We start from the raw sequence: 8119 nt of genomic DNA, 5'->3' as shown, positions 1-8119 counted from the left end.
CTGCCACTTCTCAGCCCAGCTCTGCATTTTATCAATATCCTGTCATAATCTACAACAACCTTTTATACTATCCACAACACCAACCTTTGTATCATCAGCAAACTTACTAACCCACCCTTCCATATACTCATCCAAGTCATTTATAAAGAAAAAAATCACAGAGCATGGGTCCCAGAACAGATCCGTGTGGAACACCACCGGTCACTGACCTCCAGGCAGAATATGCTCCATCTACCACCACCGTCTTCTATGGGCGAGCCAATTCTGAATCCACACAGCTAGGTTTCCCTGGATCCCGTGCTTCCTGACTTTGACTGAGCCTTCATGAGGAAACTGATCAAATATCTAACTAAAATCCATGTACACCACATCCACTGCTCTACCTTCAATGTGCTTTGTCACATCCTCAAAGAATTCAATCAGGCTCATGAGGCACAACTTGCCCCTCACAAAGCTATGCTGACTGTCCCTAATCAGCTTATGTTTCTCCAAATGCCCATAAATCCTGTCTCTAACAATCTTCTCCAGTAATTTGTCCACCACTGAAGCAAGACTCACTGGTCTGTAATTCCCAGGGTTATCCCTACTCCCTTCAAGGGAAGAACAACATTGGCCACCCTCCAATCATCTGGCACTACTCCTGTGGCCAGTGAGGATGCAAAGATTCTCACCAAAAGCACAGCAATCTCTTCCCTCGCTTCCCATAATAATCTTGGATATATCCCATCCGGCACCAGTGACTTATCTATCCTAATGTTTTTCAATAGTTCCAGCATATGCTTTTCCCTCACATTGACATGCCCTAGTGTATCAGCCTGTCATATACCATCCTCACAAACATCAATGTCTGTTGATTACTGAAGCAGAGTATTCATTAAGGACCTTCCCTACCTCTTCCAACTCCAGGCAGATGTTTCCTCTTTTATCCCTGATCAGTCCTACCCTCATCCTCTTATTCTTCACATACATGTAGAATGTCTTGGTTTCCTTGATTCCACTCACCAAGGACCTCTTATGCCCCCTTCTAGCTCTCCCAAGTCCATTCTTAAGCTCCCTCCTGGCTACCTTGTAACTCTCCAGAGCCCTGTTTGATCCATGCTCTAAACCTCAGGCAAGCTTTTTTCCTCTTGACAAGATATTCTACATCACCTGTCAACCACAGTTCCTTCACTCTACCATCCTTACCCTGCCTCAATGGGACAGACCTATCCAGATCCCCATGCAAGTATTCCTTAAACAACCTCCACATTTCCACTGTGAACTTCCCCAAGAACATCTGTTCCCAATTTACACTCCCAAGTTCCTGCCAAAAAGCATCATAATTCCCCCTCCCCCAGTTAAATACTTTTCCATATCATCTGCCATTATCCCTCTCCAAGGCTATGGTAGAGATCAAGGAGTTATGGTCACCATCTCCAAAGTGCTCTCCCACTAGGAGATCTGAAACCTGATCAGACTCATTGCCTAATACCAGGTCCAGTATGGCCTCTAGTCAGCCTGTCCACAGTGTCAGGAATCCTTCCTGTGCACACTGAACAAACTCCATCCCATCTATCCCCTTTACACTAAGGAGGTGCCAATCAATATTAGGGAAATTGAAATCACCCATTGTAGTGTAAAAGGTCATGGCTGTCATGTGACCATGACAACACTGACCCCTCTGGCTGGGATGACACCATTGAGCACATGGCCAAAAGCAACACCATTATCAATCAAGGTTTGGCTCCACCCCATTAGGTAAACACCTTGGTCCTTACTGAACCACTCAGATTGGTCTTTGCATGCACCTGTGTTCCTGGGCACACCTACCATTGGCCCATTTAAAACACCTTTGTCCTTGCTGGACCACCCAGCAGTATAAAAGTGCTCCATATTTGCTTTTCTCTCTCAGTCTCCAAGGATGTTGAGGTAAGCTGTGTACTACTTCAGGGCAGTTAGTTAAGGACTCCAACGAGCCATGTTTGTCCAGAATCAGTGTGTTCAATCATTGTATTGTTTATTCCTTGATCGTTTGTACCCAGTTATTATGCAGTGTGTACACCTCACCCCCTGTTGCAATTCCCTTCACATTCACGATCTCCTGCTTGGGAGTGTGAGTGTGCATCTATTCCCATTCATTCTGTCCCCACATTAGTTTTTGTTAATAAACCATATTTAAATTACAAAGACTGTGTCCAGAGTTCCTCTACTTTTAAGAGGTCAAAGAACCGTTTCACACAACACCCATGACAACCACCCCATTATTTTTGCACCTCTCCAAAATCCACATCCTGATCTGTTCCTCAGCATCTCTGCTGCTACTGGAGTGGGGGTGGTCTGTAGAATACTCCTAACAGAGTGATCATTCCCTTCCTGTTTCTGACTTCCACCCACACTGACTCAGTGGATGATTCCTCCAGGACATCCTCCCTTTCTACAGCTGTGACACTGTCCCTGATCAGCAAAGCCACTCTGCCACTTTTTACTTCTGTCTCTTTTGAAACATCTAAATCCCAGAATATCCAGCAGCCATTCCTGCCCTTGCAACAGCCAAGTCACTATCATAGCCACCACATCAATGCACCTCATGCAGATGTAGTTATCAGGGAGATCAGATGTCTCCCAGAACTCCCATGCTGAACACACCACTGACACTAGAGCCATTCTCATTACTCTGCACTATGAACACACCACTGACATGAGAGCCATTCTCACTACTCTGCACTAAAGGAAGTACCAAAGCAAAGAAAGATAGAAACTTACTATCACCTCTTGACCCAAAGCCTCAGCTCCCCCACTCTAATACTGCTCCACTCCCACAATGGCCACTCTACTTATACTTGCCTTCCCTTTGTTTGCTGCTGTTAATAAGCCAATCAGCAGGTAACAATTTGCAAATGTGCCTCGTTTAGACTCTTGCAAGGTGAAACTCACAAGCTCAGGCCCAGTTCCAGGCACCGACCCATAATAAAGTATGACCTTTAATTATCGGCACTAAGCTTTAGTGATCTTGGCCAGTGAGTGCCATTCAAACCTGATAACCCTGGGTAAAAGGACATATCATTGAATGTTGACATTGAACATAAATTACATCTGGTTCTGTAACAAGCATAAATTGGACCATTAAGACTTCTCACCCCACTCTGCATCGCAGCCAGCTGTTTATAGAACATTGTTCAAAAGTGATGAAAGACATTTAGCCATGTTGTGCTGCCACTGATACTGGTATTATTGCAATGAAAAGAATGCTGAAAAGTTGAAGGATGAAATGCATGCCAACAGCTGGAATCTCCCCTGGAAAATATTTCCATAATTCCTGGAAACACAGTGGTATGGGGGAAGAGGTGGATAACACCATTCGAATAGGAAAACTCTGCAGATACTGGAAATATGAAACAAAACTAAAAAAATGATGGAATTACTCAGGAGGTTTCTGGAGAGAAACAGAGTTAAGGTTTCAGCTCAATGACCCTTCATCAGGATCAATCCTGGTTGCCCTCCAGCCAGTTGCAACCTCTCTATCAAAAGCGCTACAATTCTAGATATGTTCATAGTCTGAAGTAAACAGCACAGTAGCTCTGTTATGGCTGAAACCAAAATGATTTCCCTCAAGATTCTGAATCACTCAATTGATGCAATAAAATGCCAAATTATCCCCTGTAGGAACAGCAACTGTTAGATCTCTGCAAGAGACTAGTCTAATCCCCTCTGTGTGTATGCAACTCTAGAGGGGTATGAGTGGTGAAGCTTGGTAGTCATCTGAGAACCACTGAGTTCCCATTCTGACTAACATTGTAAGATGCTCTGCTGATAATTGATATACACGGGAAAGCTTTAAAAGCTGGATGGAGCAAGAGGGCTTGAGAATTTTTGGACCAGATTTCCTGAAGATGAAAGCAAGGAAGCTGCAGGTCTTCCCAACTATACTGTGATTAAAGGAAGGACAAATGTCAGGATGACATGCAGCATTGTGGAGTTGTCTGAGATTACAGAAGCAGGGAGAGGCGTACAGTGGAAATATTTATACATAAGTTCAAGGATTTAAAATTTAATGAGATAGTGTCAGTCAGTGAAGATGAAGGTGGATAGAATGTAGAGTAACACAGTTTTGAACTGATTTTTCTTGACATCGGAGACTGACTCTACCCCTACTCAGCTTGTCTTACATGGAATGCCAGAAAGACTAACAGAATCTGAGAAGTATTCAATAGTTCTATCACGGACATGACCTGGCTAGAAAGAAGTCTGAAGTCATTAAAATCCCCACTTTGGCAGAGTGACAACAACTTGTTTGATTTCAGGTCAAAAAGAATGCAAAAGAAAACACATAAAAGCCAGAGATTGTGATCATGGTCATACTGAACAGCAACAGAATGGGAAGAAGTATGGAAGGAAATCAGGATAAATAATAAGTAGCAGACCTTCAATCATCTTTTTTGTCTGAACACTTACCACCACTAGGCTAATGTGGAAACTTTAGTCCTTTTTTGCTCAAATCCATTGATGATGTCCAGGACTCTTAGAAAACCAATACCCTGAATTAGACCAAATGACCATAAGGTATAGGAATAGAATTTGGCCATTCAACCCACCAAGTCTGCTCCACCGTTCAATCATTGCTGATTTTTTTTTCTCAACCCCGTTCTCCTGCCTTCTCCCCATAACTCTTAACCCCCTTGCCAATCAAGAACCTATCAATCTCTACCCTAAATACACAGAGATTGATAGGTTCTTGATTGGTAAGGGGGTAAGGGTTGTGGAGAGAAGGTGGGAGAATGGGATTGAGGAAAGAAAATCTGCCAGGAATAAGTGTAGAAGCCTATTCTGCTCTTACCACTTTCATTTTAAGACTCACCAATAAGCATCAAGAGCTGGGTTCAGATGACATTGTTTTCCACCCCCAGCTTGATGTAACTTCAAAGAGAATAGTTACAAAGGAATTCAGAGCAATGTCTACAGTCAACAAGATGGACAAAAACCAAAAGATCAGACAATAAATATTAGCTAATTTCCAAGCCTGTCTTCCTGATGAGAATTGTAACTCAGGCTGTAGCATTCTCACTTCTAAGTCAGGAAGTTGTCAGTTCAAGTCTCATTTCCGAAGTTCAAGCACAAAAATCTAGGCTGACTCTCCACTACTGTACTGAGAGAGTGCTGCATCATTGGAGGGTGCTGCCTGATCGATCAGACATTAAGATATGGTCCTATTAGTATGATTAGTGGACATGAATAATCCCACAGCACTATTTCATTGAAAATTAGATGAAGACATTGATAAGCCCCGACCAAGAAATATATCATAGTTCCTTCTTTATCACTAGGTGTAAATCATGAAACTCCCTTTGTAATAGCACTGGGGGAGTCCCTTCACTGGAATAATGATTCAAGAAATATGTTTCTTTCCACCATCTCTTGATAAGTCTGACACCTCCTAAACCGTGCTAGTCATCCATCAAGAGGTCAAGAAGTCCTGAATTAAATACCAGTATCTGCTCTTTGGCTCTTGCAATGGAAGGACATAGATTAAATAAAAGAAATGGAAAGTGGACACCATTTATTTGTAATCAAGACATAAATATGGAGTGTTCTAGTGTCTCTTAAACCGTGCTAGTCATCCATCAAGAGGTCAAGAAGTCCTGAATTAAATACCAGTATCTGCTCTTTGGCTCTTGCAATGGAAGGACATAGATTAAATAAAAGAAATGGAAAGTGGACACCATTTATTTGTAATCAAGACATAAATATGGAGTGTTCTAGTGTCTGTAGATTCTTCTGTGGTTGACTGTAAAGTCAAACACCAGGATAGAGCTATCAACAGAACATCCTCCATTGAAGATAGTAAATCTTAACCAACAGCAATGCCTGGTACAACTGTGTATCAAAGTCATATCACAGTTCTTTTACACTTTTATACACATCAAGTATAGCAGTGTTCTGGTTGTACAGCAAGTAGAATAAGTTCACTGAATTGAACTATTTTACTTGAATTAAGATGTTTAATTAAACAGCCACCAGGAATAAAAGCTGAAATTTGGTCAGAGTCCAAATAAGGGAGGACTCAAATTTTTCAGATATGTCTGACTTAAAATTATTCAGCCAAATGTAAGTATTCATCGGCATAAAAAAAACTAAAATGCTGGAACTCAGAAATCAAAACCAGAACTTGCTGAAAATCCAGTTCACAGTTCCTTTGGATATCTGTTCTCCCCCAATTCTGCCCTTGTCTGCTTATCCAGTTTTAATTATTCTACCATTCACAGTTGTACTTTGATCCACTGAAACCTTTAGTTCTGTCTGTTCTCAATCTCTCTTTCTTCCTTTAAGACATTCACTCCAACATCACTCTTTGACCAAACTTCCGGTTATCTTCACTAATATCTGTTTACATGCTTTTGTATCACACTTGGGCTTGATAGTACTCTCGTGGAGTGCCTTGGGTGATTTGGGCTATGTAAATTGTCATTATATAAATATTAATACCATGACCAATGTATAACATTGTCTGATTCACCACTGCCTCAAAACCCTCATCCAAGTCTTTTTAGCCCTGTGATTTAACTGCTCGAACATTCCTGGCTCTCCTCCCTCATTCTACACTTCGTAAATTTGAGGTCATCCATACATTGCTGCCCTAACTCACACCAAGTTCCAACACTGCTGTCTGGATTTATGATTGGGTCAAGTCTTTTCTAAATCATTACCAGAAAACAATTTTAATTTCCTTAACTATTAACTGCACAACTGATAACTGTATCTCATTTTCTAGATAAATTTCTATGTCAATATTCATTCTATTTTACTTCAAACTATTTAACGTTGCCAATATTCTGTTATGAAATGTGCGTTCTGTTGCAGATTAATCTAGCTGATGTTCTCAAATTAATTGCAGCAAATAACAAGTTTTCCACCAACATTTCCTGAAATCTTACTTGCTTATATCTGTGTTTGAACTAAATTGAGAAGGTTTATCATATGCTGAAAAAGCATGTGGTAATAGAGTGCAAAATGCCAATTTAACAGACTGCATATAAAATTGATGAGGGTTAGGGCTGGAATTAACAGGAAGGGATAATTGAAAACATTTTAGCACAGTGAAAGATGGTGGATGTGTGGAATACATTCCCAATGAAAGCCATTAATGCTTTAAATTTGATCAAAATTGTCAAGATGTTAAGGGAAAGTGATAGAGGGGATAATGTGAAGCTCTTTCTGCTGGTTGGAGAAATGTAGGACTAAGGTCACAGGCTAAAGACTAGAACGAGGCCACTCAAGAGAGGTTAAGAAAGTCATCTACATAGAAAAGCTAATGGGAGATTGGTATTCTTCTACATAATGACAGGTAGTGCTAGGTCAATGAACATTTAATTCTGAGATTATTAATCAGTCGTATCAGAGATCAGAGATCATCAGAGAGGCTGCAGAGGGTTGTAGACTCAGCCAGCTTCATCACGGGCATAACTCTCCCTACCATTGAGGACATCTTCAAGAGGTGGTGCCTCAAGAAGACAGCATCCATCATTAAGGACCCTCACCACCCGGGACATGCCCTCTTCACGTTACTACCATCAGGGAGGAGGTACAGGAGCCTAAAGGCCCACATTTTAGGAACAGCTTCTTCCCCTCTGCCATCAGATTTCTGAACAAATCATGAACCCATGAACACTACTTCGTTATTCTTCTTTTGCATTATTTATTTATTTTTGTAACTTATAGTAATTTTAATGTCTTGCACTGTACTGCTGCTGCAAAACAACAAACTTCACGACATATGTCAGTGATAATAAACCTCATTCTGATTCTGACTCATGATCTCTTCGAATAGTGGGACAAGTGGAGGGAGTAAATGTCTACTCCTGTTTTTATGCTTCTGTGTTTATAAAATAGAGATGGATAACTATCAGAATAAAAACAAGACATAAGTTAGTGGGGATAAGTTGAGACAGAAATAACCAACTACTCTGATAAACAGGAAATCATGGTGAGTGAACCACTGGGACACAAGAATGTTGTGCAATGGAAGGCGATTATTTGGCAGCGAGCAATGTTGACTGCAAGGATACACATGGGTATTCCACTTGAATGACCTTTGAGGGCCTAAGAGACACAGGTCCTCAAAGTCTTTGGAATTCTCTACCTCAGA

Source organism: Pristis pectinata, chromosome 11, assembly GCF_009764475.1.
Source record: "Pristis pectinata isolate sPriPec2 chromosome 11, sPriPec2.1.pri, whole genome shotgun sequence".
NCBI classification, from domain to species: Eukaryota; Metazoa; Chordata; class Chondrichthyes; order Rhinopristiformes; family Pristidae; genus Pristis; species Pristis pectinata.
This window is presented reverse-complemented; position numbering follows the sequence as displayed.